Genomic DNA, 14,837 nt, shown 5'->3' with positions numbered 1-14,837 from the left:
GTACATATAATAAATGTCTTCACTCCCCCTCTCTGTTTTTTAAAGACTGTAAACATTTCTTTTTTTCTGAACATAAAGAAATGAAAGACTCGTACTTTTCTTCTGGGAGCTTATAGACTGGAAGGGGAGATATGATTTCTATACCATGTGAGGAATGTTGTAATAGAAATACTACACGGTGCCCTGAGACAAGAGGTGGGGAGGGTATAAGCCTACCAGAGCGGGACGCAGCAGAAGCACTCACTAGGAAAGTGGGTGACAGAAGGAAAAGGTAGAGAAGGACAGGAGTCTAGGAGGCTACCCCAGGCAGAAGGAGAGGAGTGCATGATGTAGCTGGATGCTAGTTCCATGCAGATCTAACATGAAATAAAAAGGAGAGAGGACCAGTAAGAGATGAAGTGTAAGACATAAAACGAGATCATGAAAGACCTTACATGCTAAGCAGTTTTGAATTTATCCTAACAAATTTTAGGCAGAGGGATGATATGCTGATAAGATCCCTCTGGCAGGTGTGTGGAAAATGGATTTTGGGTGAGAGACAGACTCTGAGAATTTGTAGCATTTTATTTCTATTGCCATTATGTAGCTGTTAGTGACTGATAATCTGTGTAAACTAATAGCATTTATATTGCTTTTATTAGGCATATTGGTTATGGAAGTAGCCATGTCTTTCTAGACCCATCTCCCTGAGGGAGGCTGTCTTACTCGTCTTTAGAGTAATAATGACAACCATTCAATAATCACATTCTATTCTCTAGATAATGTGTTAAAGGACTTTAAAAATTTCATCTCAAAGAATCCTTGCAATGATATCAGTAGGTATGATTTGCCTATTTTTTTCTTTCCAATGAGGAAACTGAGTTTCAGAAAAATTAAGAAAATAAATAAAAGTGTTTTGTATCAGTCAGGTTCCCGGCAGGAAACAGACCACACACAAAGCAGGTAACTGAGGAGAGTTGAATAAAGAGACTATTTACAAAGGAGAGAGCAGGGTTAAAGGAATCAAGGGACAGACGCTGAGCGCCCTGAGGTTAGCCATGGTCGGAAGCAGCTGGTCCCCCAGTCCTGAAGTGGCAAAGGCCTGTGTATTTACAGGAACCTGCAGTGAGGCTCTCTAGTTATAAGAGACAACCACCTGACAGGAGGTGAGGCTTTCAGGAGAGAAATGAAGGCAACCATGAAGAATAAATTCTCTGAACGCATTCTTCTTTCTCCCATTAGCCTCCAGCCAATGTCACCCAGAGGGCAAGTGAGTCCACTAACCTCCAAGGCAAGGGAGTCTCTAAACGGAGTTCCCGGCGCCCAATCATTATACTCTGACAGCGCAGAGCAGAGCAAAGAAGATGGAGAATGTGTGCATAGGAACAACGGGGAAATGTGCAACCCAAGATCAAGGACAGGACTCTTGCCCAAAGCCCACGCACTTTCAAGGTTTCCCAAGGTCTTGACAAGTGTTCAGAACAAGTGCTTGCCACTAAACAATGACTAGGTGTCTGCATTCATGCCTTGCTCCTTCATCTCTTCCGGCTCCTTATTCAAATGTCCCCTTGTCTGTAAACTCTTCTCCTGGCCACCGCAATAAGCACAGCAACCTCACCCATATTCAAGAACTCCCTATTTCCTTTCCATGTTCATATGTTTCCATAAATCTTCTTATTCTCTTATTAGTATATTTCACTAATTGATGGTTTTCTTATATATCACCCACTCTTTCCACAACTAAAATGTAACCCCTGTGAAAGCAGAGAGCTTTCTCTGTTAGTTCACTCCAGTAGCTAGAATAGTGCCTGCTACCTAGTAAACACTGAGCGATTGAATAAATGAATAAATGAATTAATGGGTGAGTCACATGAATCGAACACCACTAAATACTTCAGAAAACATCAACAGTTTTGGTGGACAGGATTTTAAATCTGGTTCATCGTCTATTCCCTGAAAATGGGATTTGTACTCTTCTTTTATATCGTGTCTTTTTCCCAGCAAGCCCAATGGGTCAGCTCATTCATATGGACTTTAACTAATGCCTCAGTGAAAGACAGAGCACAGTATAGTATACTCTTCTACCTCATGGTTACTATTTTTGATTGAAATGTTGCTCATCACTGCTAGTATCGCAAATGATTGGAAAGCTCCATGCCTGGACTTTCACAAAAAAAATCATAGGATTATGATTGAATATTTCAAACTGTGTCTCTAAGTTGTTACTCACAAAACATCATGTTTTCTCACTGCTCTTCTCTTCTTCTGCAATTTCTCATGTTTTCTTAATTTTTTATCGTTAGCATTTTTTCAAGTTGCAAGAAACCGAGCGGGGTTCCAGTTGCCACAGGCATGGGGAACTGTGCTCAGCTTACCTCTCTTAGAAGCACCGGATGCCGCGCAGGAGGCACAGAAGCCCCACGGAGGTCCATCCCACCTTTCAGCTTGTAACAGCTTGCAACAGGGGGTTCCCTGACCCAGGCATCTTGCTTTCCTTTCAAAATCTAACTTCAATTGCTTCCTCTCAGTGATACCTCCATTTATTCTTCTTAAGGAAAACTTTCTTTCTGTTGATATATAACATACATACAGTTAAGCGAACAGCTCGAGGAAATTTACAAGGAAACACGCCCAGATGACCACCATCCTTATAACAATAAGGAACAGGATTAGGACTCCAGAAGCATTATTTTGTCCATCCCAGTAAACATCCTTTCAAAGGTGAGCAACCTTCTAGTCTATGAATACAGATTAATTTCTTTATAGTCAGATTGGTTGAGATATAAGCTACATACCAAAAATTCATCCTTTTCAGGTATAACCAGAAATCAGCTTTGTCTGTTTTTGAACTTTATATAATTCAAATCATATCCTATGTAGCCTTTAGTGTCTGCCCTTTTTCAGTTAATGTTAGGTTTGTGAAATTCATCCATGTCATTTTGTGTAGCCACAGTCACTGGGTTTTTATTGCTGTATAATGTTCCATTTCACAAACATATGATGATTTATCTATCTATCCTATTGGTAATGGAATTGGTAGTTTCCAGATATGGGCTATTATGAGTAATACTTCTATAACCATTTTTATACACGTCTTTTGAAACATATGTATACATTTCAGCTAATAAATGTCAAGGACTGGAATTTCTGAACATAAACTAGGCATACATTCACCTTTAGTAGATACAACCAAAGAATGTTCTAAAGAGGTGTTACCAATATATATTCTCATTGGTTGCCCCACTTTTCTACCAATGCTTACATTATGATTATTGGAGCACCGGGGTACGTATGGAAGTGTTGAATCACTATATTGGACACTTGAAACTGATATAACACTATAGGTTAGCTAATTGGAATTAAAATAAAAACCTGAATAAAAGAAAGAAATAAACATGTGTAGAACCATTAAAAAAATATTAGCCATTCAGATGGCACCTCATTCTGGTTTTAATTTGCATTTCACTGGTAAGTACTAAAATTAGGCTTATTTACCATTTGGGTATTTTCTTAAGTGCTTGCCCTTGTCTTTCGTATATTTAAAAAATTGAATTGACTGCCTTATTATTGATTTATAGAAGTTCCTTATTAATCCTTAATATAGAGCTTTTGTGTACACAAGTTCACATACATACACACAATATATGTGTGTATATGTACATACGTGTGCTTGCCTATATATGCACCTATGAGTATGTATACATATGCATATACACACATACATATTCTCAGTATGTAAGGATTTTTACAAACTAACTCTATTTGTAGCAGCAAGTCTACCACAGACAGAAGCAGAATTCCTTTTCCATTTTTCTGTCTTAGCTATTCTGCATAATTTCTTCTCTGTTGCCTAAATATTATACTACATTTAATGTATGTATATCCTCCATTCAATGACCTTGTGACAGATTGTATTTTCCAAAGATAGCTGTTAAAATATCTCCCATTCCACACAATCTTCTTCTTCTTCTTTTTTTTTTTTTTTGAAGATTTTATTCGTTATTTAAGAGAAAAAGCATGCACACAAGATGGAGGGGCAGAGGGGCAAGCAGATGCTGAGCAGGGAGCCTGATGCGGGGCTCGATCCCTGGACCCTAAGATCATGACCCTAACCAAAGGCAGCTGTTTAACTGTCTGAACCACCCAGGCGCCACTCCACATAATCTTCTTATAATATGACTTCACCACTCCACCCACTGAGAAACAGAATCTTTGTTTCCTCCCTTTGAACCTGTCCAGATTCCAGACTGCTATGTCATGTCCAAGGCTAAGTTAGGAAAGTGTTCACCTATTTCTCTTTGAATGTTTACTCTTGAACTCCAGCCACCATTCTGCGAGGAAGCCTAAACAAGCCCATGTTGAGGTGCTACTTGCAGTCCACATGATGGTGTTCTGGCTGACAATCCAGCTGAGTTCCCAGCTGACAGCCAGCATGACCACCAGCCATGAGAATGAAGATGCTTCTAGATGCTTCTAACCTCTTGCAGCTCTGTTGCTCTCAGCTTTCTTCTCTTTCTATCTGGAATGGTAGGCACTGTGGAACAGAGAAAATCCACTCCTTCTGTGACTATTCAAATTCCAGACCTCATAATTCATAAGCATAATAAAATGGTTGTTTTATGACACTAAGTATTGGGATGATTTATTACATAGCAATAGCAACAGAAAAAGAAAACCTTCTCTAATGCTTTGCACTTAAAAGTTGTCAAGGAGAATCTATATAGTATGACTAATTTTTAGATACAAGTTAATTTTCTTTCTGTATTTCCACTTACTCTTCTCTCTCATTCCTCCAAGTGACGAGTTTCTTAGAGCAGATGTTTAACAACAGTGTCTGTTCTCCATCCAGTCAGTTATGGTCAGTGGAGTATTATCTCAGAGACCGTTATTCTCAGAAAAGAGCTGTGGGAATGCCTTGTGACAATTAAATCTTCATGGATTGTCTATCACAAAACACACACCTGTATTTATTAAAAAATAAAAGTTTGTTAGATAATTTGAAAACGAAATTCAAAATTGGAGGTTAGATGTAGACTAACACTTGACACTAGTAGACCCTGACATGTAAGTCAATGGCAGACTACCAGTTATAACAAATAGAGCCCAAATGTATACCGGTACAAACACAAGGGACATTTACTGCAGGCTCATGTAACTATTTTGGTGAATAAATAGGTCAAAATGTGGTTCTCTTCCATGCAGTCATTCAGGGGCCTAGACTGTTAGAGGCCCGAAAGTTTTCAACACGTCTTTCAAACTGGAAGTCAAGACTGTGGGGAATGACATGAAGGGAGGATTTTATGGGCCAGATATGGGTCTGAAAGTGGCACACATTACTTCTGGTTGCATTCTACTGGTTAGAACTCAATAATATGAACATACTTAACTGCAAGGGAAACTGTAGCATAGTTATATACCCAGGAAAAAGCAAAGAACCTAGACTTTGGTGAGCAGCCAAAAATCTCTATCTCAAACACAAATAATGCATTAAAATTAAATTTGGTATATTTATTAATAGTGATGATTTAGGAAACAAGAATAAAATCAAGTGCTACACAGCAACTATTCTGTTGTTTTCCTTCTTATATTTGCTCTATGACAACATTGGCAAAAGTCTGGACTGATTCCACTCCTAACTACACCCTTTCCAGGATGTGAAACTGAGAACATTTCTTTAATCAGAGTCTCTCGTAGCATAGAAAGATAATTCAAAATGTGATCGCAATAAAGAAAGGCATAGGTACTCGACTTGAATGGTCATTCTCTGGCTGACTAGTTAGCTAAGGGATTATACCGACATGACATTTTATCTCTTTCTCCACTGCATTTTTTTTTTTTTTTTGGTGGATTGGGGGGAAGAAAACCCTCTATATATTTCTCTTCTGTCCTTGTGCTATATTCAAACCCTTCATCACTGAGATGATTTGAGTTGAATGATATGTATGACCACAAATCAGCACAGGGCATATCTGTATTGGCTGGAAAAAAAAGTGCAGAAATTTCTAAATACTGATTCATGGCAAAGGAAAACAATCTGGTGACTTATTTTTAAAGTTAGATGTTTTCTGTTTTTTTTTTTTTTTTGTATGAAAATGCTTATAGAAATATAATAATATATAAATATACATATTATATATTTATAATGGTAATGGCAAACTATATGCATTTAAACCATATAAATGTGCATTTAAAAGTATAACCTAAATACACAAACAAAAATTTACAGATGTATGATATATTCCCAAAGTTTTAAAATAATATCCTATAAAAACCCAAATTTGAAAACTAGTGGCATCTAAAAAGCAAATTGCCAAAAGGGCTCACCCTGGGCATGTTCAAGCCTTTGCCTCATTTTTAATATCATGTACTTAACCTTCCATGGAGTTTAATTACTCAGTAATTTGGAATCCAAATTTTATTGTTTTACTTATTTTTATTTTTATGTTTTTTAAAGATTTTATATATTTGAGAGAGAGAGAGACAGAGAGTCAGAGAGTGCACATGCAGGGGGGAAGGGCAGAGGAAAAAGGAAAGAGAATCTCAAGCAGACTCAACACTGGGCATGGAGACTGACATGGGGCCCGATCCAAGACCCTCAGATCGAGAGTCGGATGCTTGACTGACTGAGCCACCCAGGTGCCCCTGGAATTCAAATTTTAAAACTTTTATCCAGAACATCACTGACAGGAAAAATACCACGTTCACATCTCTTTAGTAACATCATTTTCATTCTGTTGTAAGAAATACTGATGTTTAACAAAAGTAATGCCAAATTATGTTGCTGATTCAATTTTATTCAAATTTATTGTGGTTATTGGGTTTTTGGGGGAAAGAAAAAGGAAAGATATACACTGTATTACTTGCTGCAACTCTGAAATTTAAGTAGAATTTTTAAAAATAAAAATCTCTAGTTTTCAAATATTCTGTATATAGTATTTATCTTGAATGGAATTATCTCTTTAATTGATATCAAGGGCAACTATTAAAGTTGGAAATATTAGAAGATTCTCTTGGTTTGAGAATGTTTAAAGCGCTTTTTTACCTTTGAGCAAAGTAACTGCGTGTTGAATAAAAATCACATTTTGAATGTCTGAATGACGCTGAATTCTTTGCAGCTGACTTCAAATCTGAAACCACCACACAAATTACCTTTGGTTTTAAAGTTAGCTAAATTCAGAGCTCTTGATGCATATTTTAATAATACAATGTTGTGACCTTAACGAGGACTGCATTTGTCTTTAAGTCCACACGATAGTGAAAGCTTAATATTAAAAAAAAAAAAAAACTTTTGTCTAGCAAAAGTGATTTGAAGATGTTTTGCTCCATGCATGTGAACTCAGCAGGTGATTCTTGCCTATCTTTGATGTCAAACAGCACAAAACTTCAGTGAGTAGTGGCTTCAGAAATGCAACAGACATAGCTGAGTCTTCATATGAAGCTCATGCTTGAACTACATCAGAAGAACTGACATCTATTATGGTGAGCAAAGACAAGTGTTTGAAAAGAGATTCAAACGGAAGTGTCAGAATTTACAGTGCATAGTTTTATATAAGTTGATTTTAACCAAGCATAGCTCTATGAACTCTGCAGGATAGAAAAGAAATTTCAAAAGGCAGAGAAATTGTTGTCATCTAAGGGCATGGAATGTTTTAATAGCTTAAGGAAGAACATTTCTGTAAGGTTATGTGGTGATCCATTTACTTTGACTGAGTAATAAGGCTTGTCATTGTGATAGTGCAGTTTTTAACCCTTAGAACAATGGAAATGTACATGAGCCGGGAGCAGGAAGGGCCACTTAAAAACTCAGAAGAAACTTGTGGTCCATTTTAAAGTTTCAGTCTCTAGTCAGAGAGACTTACTAAAAATTTTCTGAATATCATCAAGCCACGAAAGAGAATACAAACAAGAAGCAAAAAACAAAAACCCCTTTTAGACCTAGTGGGTTACATATTGGCCTTAAAAGAAAGAAGGCAGAGGTAATTCCGTGATGTTTCTACATTAGTACTTTTCAAAAGAAAACGAACATTAGACGTTTGTTCTATTTCTTCATGCGTGCTTACTTGTATTTCCCACAACACACTGGCTTTGGGCACATTATTATTATTTTGTTAAGTCTATGTTTGTGTTCGTGAGTTTAAGTGTGCCTTGTAAGTTGCAGGGAGGGAGTGGGATAAATGTTTGAGCTCACAACTGGAGAAAAGCTTGTTTGCAATTGTGTCCTAAGGGCTTAATCACAGCAGTCCTCTGAAACTCTCCCTAAGGGGTCTAGTGTCACAAACTAACTTAATTGTTTTCTGAGCAGTATTTCCCCACCCCGCACCCAAACAGACTCAAACAAGAGCAAAATTCCTTCGCAAAAGCACAAAACCACAATTCCTGTGCAGCAATTTCCAGCTTGTAATCAACATTTAGCAGTGTGAGATCTACCTCTTCTTAACCTACAATTAGCACAATTAATGCACCACATGTCAAACCACTTGTTTAGTTATTATATTCTAATGTTTGCTCTTAACAACAAATTTCCCTCCCTAGATTAGCTGCTAATGCGTCCTCCGAGGACAAACAATCTGGCTAGTCAAATTCAAATTTGTCACTCCCTTGAGCACCACATCTCAGTTCTCTTAGATTTAATTACTGAATTTATTACATTGCATTTAAGCAAATACTTTCTCCCTTCTAAAATAGTCTAGACCTTTGGAAGGGAAAGAGTAGCAGATGCCACACGTTGTGCTGGGCCAGTCAGACTATGGACATACCACAGAGCCCATAGCCCTTTCTTTCATATTATTATAAGATTTAGCTAATGCAAATTAAGCAACTAGAAAGTATGTTTAACAAATGTTCATTACACATATGCTTTCTCCAAAGCATGGGCGTTAGTGCTGTGGGGAACAACAACAACAAAAAAAAAATGGTATACTAATAACAAAATAACCACCATTCATTGAACCATAACTGAATTAACTGCTAGCCTGTTCATATTTGCGTATTTCCTTCATAGCACTTATGAAATATAGAGCAATTATGTTTGTTTCTTTACTTATTTAATGTCTCCCTTCTCTCACTTATGAACTCCCAGGAAGCTAGGGACCTTACAAGGTCCTTACTGCTCTATCTCTAATACCTAGCAGAATGCCTGTTCCATAATGGCTGGGTGGTCCAAACATTTTGTAGAATAAATTAACAAATGTACTAAGTGTTTTCTATGCATTAGTTCATTTAATTTTCACAATTATTATTTTTGCGGTTTTATAGATGTGGAAGTGGAGACTTAGATGAGTTAAGTAGGATTGTTGGGAGTATAAACCAAACACAGGTCTGCTAACTCCAGTGCCCAAGATGGCAACCATTTCCCAGTGTTGCCGATCCCGCAAATACTAGGTTTCTGTTGCTGGAGGACGATATTTAATGAATGATGCCAGGAATTATAATCAGAGAGTAAGAGATGTACATAAATAAATCACAGAAGAGAGACCACAAATGGCAATAATAGAAGGACAAATTCCAATCTGTGAATGAAGTGAAGGTTAATTTTAACTAAAAGATGAGAATCTAGGTAAGTTTTCTGGAAAGGCATAATTGATTTCATATATTTTGTTTTGTAGTTTAAAATCATCCATTTGGCTCTTTTAAAATAATTCTTTATAATTTGATTCATTGGCAGACATATTTTTCTTCATGTTCTCAACCAGCATTACAATAGCTGACTTGAAAATCTGGCCTGCCAATTTCAACATGTAAATGGTCTCAGGCTCAGTCTTTGTGGATTTCTTTTCTTTTGAGAAGGGGCCATATTTTCCTGTTCTTCCTATCTGAGCAATTCTGGATTATATCCTGGATACTGTGAAGGTTGTTCTGAAGACTGAATTTGATGATACTCCCCTGAAAAGTACTGACATATTTTTGTCTGTTTTTTGCACACAATTAACCTGGCTGGATTCAAACAGCAGACTCAGACTCTTGGCAGCTACTCACAGTTCCTTCCCTCAGACTCGGCTTCTTCATCCCGCCCAGTGAATGAGTTGTTTGTGGCTTAGTCTTCAAAGACTGGAGCAGAGTCAACACAGAGAATTTGGGGTTCCTATTCTCTGACTCTCTTCTTTCTGGGTTCCTTCTTTCTTTTGAGTGGCCATGGTTTTCCTGAATTCTCTATCCTGGTTCTTCAAACCATACAAACTGTAGGTCTTCTCTCAGAATTTTGACACCTACCAATTTTGGTTCAGACTGCAGCCTCTTCTTTGGCTGGAACCTATAAAAATAAAAACTCACCAGGTGCTATTTCCTTTCACCAAGGGTCAATCTCAGAGTCTTCCTGCTTTTGGTTTTTGGTGTACATATTTGTTGAAAGTGAAGAGCTCATATCTACAGGAGGGTTGGTTTGAAAGCTCACTTGGCCTTCAGTGGATGCAGAGCCTCTTGGAATAGCAAGATTTAAATGACCTTGATGACCCTGACAAAAATCGGGCTGCAGACGGGGTGCCTCAGAGGACTTCTCTACCGAAGGCATTCTTTGTACAATGGTGGTGAGAACAGTCAAGACATGTTGAGTTTGCAGCACTGGAAATAGCCATTGGGTTCTTTAAGTGGCTGTGAGAGAGAATGTGAGGATACTTGACAGGTAAGTCAGTTCGATGGGAAAGGGAGGATGAGAAATTACTTTGTGGATGCCAGGTAATCTTTTGGTAATGGGGAGCTCTTAAAGATTCTAGAGAGACAATCCCATGTATCTGGGAGACCCAGTGCAGGGGATGGCTACCGTGGAGCAGATGAACATGGCGGTGTTGGCTCTGTAGTCAAGGAAAGCCGCAGGAAGTTACTGCAGGAACCTAGAGAAAAGGCCCAAGTTGAGGTAGTTGCAGCATATATCCATCTGAACTGAGCAAATATAATTAAAGTTTGGAATATTTTTCCATACATATGCTCTCGAATAGTGAAAGAGACATCTAAAATGAAATCTTGTCAACATGGGAATCTACTGGTAAGAATATTTTGATTGATATTAAATTGGTTATAAAACATTTATGAATCATGATTTCAACTTGTAACTGAAAAACACTAAACTCCTATGCAAATTTAAACATTAAATGTACTTAATTGTCAATTAATGGAGTGAGAGTGTGAAGAAACTGACATTTATAAATTGCTTACTACTTGCCAGGCACATTATCAACTTCGGTACCTACTGGATCACCTGAGAAATAGTTATTTCTTTTTCCATTTTACAGATGTGGAAATTGAGAAGCACAAAAGTTAAAAGTAACTCTTCCAGGGTCACACAGTGAGTAAGTAGATGATATTATGTTATTTAAGCCCAGGTCTACCTGATTCTAGTGTTTATTCTGTTTTTAGCACAATTCTACTTTTTAAAGCTAATGGTGAAAGTAGCAGACAAGCTCTAACTCATGTTTTGGGCAGCAACTTCCAGATTTTTTCTTCTTCAGTGTCCTCTGACAAATTACAAAGGTATTATTTCAACAATAGTTATAAATTCCTTGGAAGCACAACACAAAGAGATGGTTCTTAGTAACAGTTGTTCAAGCCTTCTTTTTCCCCGTGGAAGAAAATTATTAGAATGAGTTCCCAATGGACCAAAATGTGAAGGGACAAACATCTTGATTAATAGTAAAAAAATAATAACATTAAAAAAGTGATCTTTATCCAGATAACTTACTTGTTTTGATTTTTTTTTTTCTTTCTTTATGAGTTAACACAGGGACAACAAGGGCTCCCCTGGGGAAAAGATAGCAAATTTTTTAGGATAAGATTTTTGTTTTTGTTTTTGCTTTTTGATAATGACCTTTAAAAAAGAAATAGTACAGTTGACACACCATGTTACATTTAGGTGTACTACTTAGTGATCTGACAAGTTTACACATTATGCTATGTTCACAACAAGGATAGCTTCCATCTGTCCCATTCCATCACCAGTAGAGTATCACCATTACCATCTGCTTTTCATTCCCGTGACTTACTCATTCCACAGCTGGAGGCCCATATCTCCCTCTCCCCTTCACCCATTCTGCTCAACCTCCCACCCCCTCAATGGCAACTGTCAGTTTGTTCTTTGTATTTACAGTTCTGATTCTGCTTTTTGTTCATTTATTCATTTTTTTACATTTCATTCATGAGTGGAGTCATATTTGTCAATCTCCATCTGATTTATTTCACTTAGCCTAATGCCCTCTCGTTCCATCCATGTTGTCTCCAATAGCATGATCTCATTAGACAAATGTTTCTGTTTTTTTTTAGGGCAAGTGTTTTTAAGGTTATCTTTCCATACAGAGAAAGCACAAGGTGAGAGAAATCACTTAGTTCTTCATAAAGCTTTCAGATATTACATGTCTCTAAATGATCCTTGAAGACATACCCCCAATTTAACCATGTGCTCCCTTGTAATGATCTCAATATTTGGTTGCAGACATTTTTTGCAGCTGACACTCTCCCAAGCAACTGGATGTATTTAAGGTGGGTGGGAGGCAGGAGACATAGACAGCACTATGATTCTTCTACAACAGAAGACACCAGGAGCATGGGGAAGAAATGTCACTATGTCTTAGGAAGTCCTGACTAAAGAAGGTGGCTTTGATTATTGTTAACTATTTTCCAAATTTTGGGTTGCTCTATATTATTTTTTAGTGAAACTCTGCTAGAGACTAAAACTGGAAACTCTGGCCATTTTCTTATGGTGATTTATTACAATTCTCTGTATTATTTGGGAAAGGAATCACATGAACTAATTCAGATTTTTAGTTAGTTAATACTAGTAGCACACATAATCCATGAAACAATGAGTCCCAGGAGAATCAGGTCATGGTGGAGCTGAGGAGGCTAGGTGGACGTAGAACAGCGTACTGTAAAGAGCTAGCTGAGGAAACACTTGTGAGGGTCACTTTGATGTGGGCCGTGGGCACTTGAGAAGATAGAATCATCGATAGAGGAAAGACTGGTCAAGAACTGAGCATAACTTCTAGCTCATGTCTGGGATTTCTGTCTTTATCCCCAAATAATCTTACTTATCTATAAGCAGTTCTGTGGGCTATTCTGTTTTACAAATTAAGCTCTACAGATTAACCACAGACTGGGCTCAAATTTAAGAAAAATGCTGGAGATTTCACACTCACGATTATAAATATAAATATGCCATCTTCACAGTTTTAGAAAGATTTCTCTAGGCTCCTGGGAGTAATATCATGTCAGTGTTCCAGTTTCCACAAGAGTTAGATAAGTAACTTTGTGAAGGTTGCTCTCTGAGTTTATGGAAAATAGTAATATATATTGACTCAAGCACACCAGGTATTTTTTTACTTGGCTTTTTCTTTTAAGAAGAGCAAGTGAAAATTTACTTAGAGCCATTTTTTGGTTCTCTTTTAAAGAAATAACTATATAATTTGAGCATACTATATTTGTAAAGAAATATTTGGGGCTATTATGATATTAAGCTCATCTTGAAACTTGATAGTTTTCTCCTTCCAGCTTAATTAGGTGCTTAACACTTGGATCAACAAATGCTCTTCTCTAGTTGTGCTCCTGCAAGACACTGCATTACACATTGCATTATAATGTGACACGACAACACCAGCCATCTTCACCAACTTAATGAGGACCTACCTCGTGCCTGGCCCATAAGAGAGTCATAAGATAGATGAACCAATTTAATGCTCACAAGAAACCTTTACTCTCTCCTTTCTTTCATGGTTGAGGAAACCAATGTTCAGGGAAGTTAGATGAACTGTCTAAAGTCATACAGCAGGAAGGAGACCTATGTATCTGTCTTCCTAATTCTTAGACTCCCTTCCTAAAGTATCAGTAATGGAGACCATTCAAACTGATTGGTCACCAGAGTACTCAGGGGTTCCAGACGGGAGGATGGAAAGCATGTGACAACTCACATGATCTCCAGAATGAATCTGTTGAGAGGTACCCCTATTCTATGCAGAGTACATCAGAAGAGGTCATGTGAGCCAGTCTCTGTGGGGCTTCCATAGAAAAAATAAAAATCAGACTTCTTTGTCCAGTGATGCAAATAAAGCTTACTTTCCTGGAAATAGATTTTATGAACAGTTTAATATAGTGGTTTTTTTTTTCTTCAGAAATTGGATTGGATATACTCAATAACTGTGATTTCTTTTTATTTATTTATTTATTTATTTATTTATTTATTTATTTATTTGACAGACAGAGATTACAAGTAGGGAGAGAGGCAGGCAGAGAGAGGAGGAAGCAGGCTCCCTGCTGAGCAGAAAGCCCGATGCAGGGCTCGATCCCAGGACCCTGGGATCATGACCTGAGCCAAAGGCAGAGGCTTTAACCTACTGAGCCACCCAGGTGCCCCTGTGATTTCTTACTCTCTGAAAACACCATATACATTGAAACTTGTCTATCTAAGCAATTCAATAAAACTGGTTAGAGAACTTGCTTCCTTCAAAGGAAAGAAGAAACTATTTGGATGCTAGCAAGCACTACATTTATATAGATCTATAAAACTGATGATTATATTTACTAAACAGTCCAATATAAAAGCTAAAGACATTTTGACCAAATGCCTGATAACTTTATTATAGGAAACATATATTCAAAACAAGCTAATATACTCCTTCCAAAATTTTATGAAGTGATGACTAAAAAACATTCTCAATTTGTAATTGTTTGAAAACCTCATTTAGTCATAGAACCCCTCCTTTCCCCCAAAACAGATACTTGCTATATACAGCAGATATCTAATATATAAAACATACATAAATGAAGCCTCTGAAATGTGAAATGGGAAATGTCTTTAGGCCAATCTGAGTCACTGATGGAAAACCTTGAGATAGAACAAATGAAAAATTTTTAAAAATTTATTTTTTTCATTATTTTAG

At 37.3% G+C, this 14,837-nt stretch overlaps 1 pseudogene; it reads right to left on the bottom strand.

Moving 5' to 3' along the window:
* Positions 1 to 2,411, bottom strand: part of LOC116878584 — a 33,044-nt pseudogene extending 30,633 nt beyond the window's left edge.
* Between the last annotated feature and the right edge of the window lie 12,426 nt (positions 2,412 to 14,837).

This window comes from Lontra canadensis, unplaced genomic scaffold, assembly GCF_010015895.1.
Source record: "Lontra canadensis isolate GAN:19392208 unplaced genomic scaffold, GSC_riverotter_1.0 scaffold2, whole genome shotgun sequence".
NCBI lineage: Eukaryota > Metazoa > Chordata > Mammalia > Carnivora > Mustelidae > Lontra > Lontra canadensis.
The sequence above is the reverse complement of the archived record's forward strand: the minus strand, read 5'-3'. Positions and strand labels throughout refer to the sequence as shown.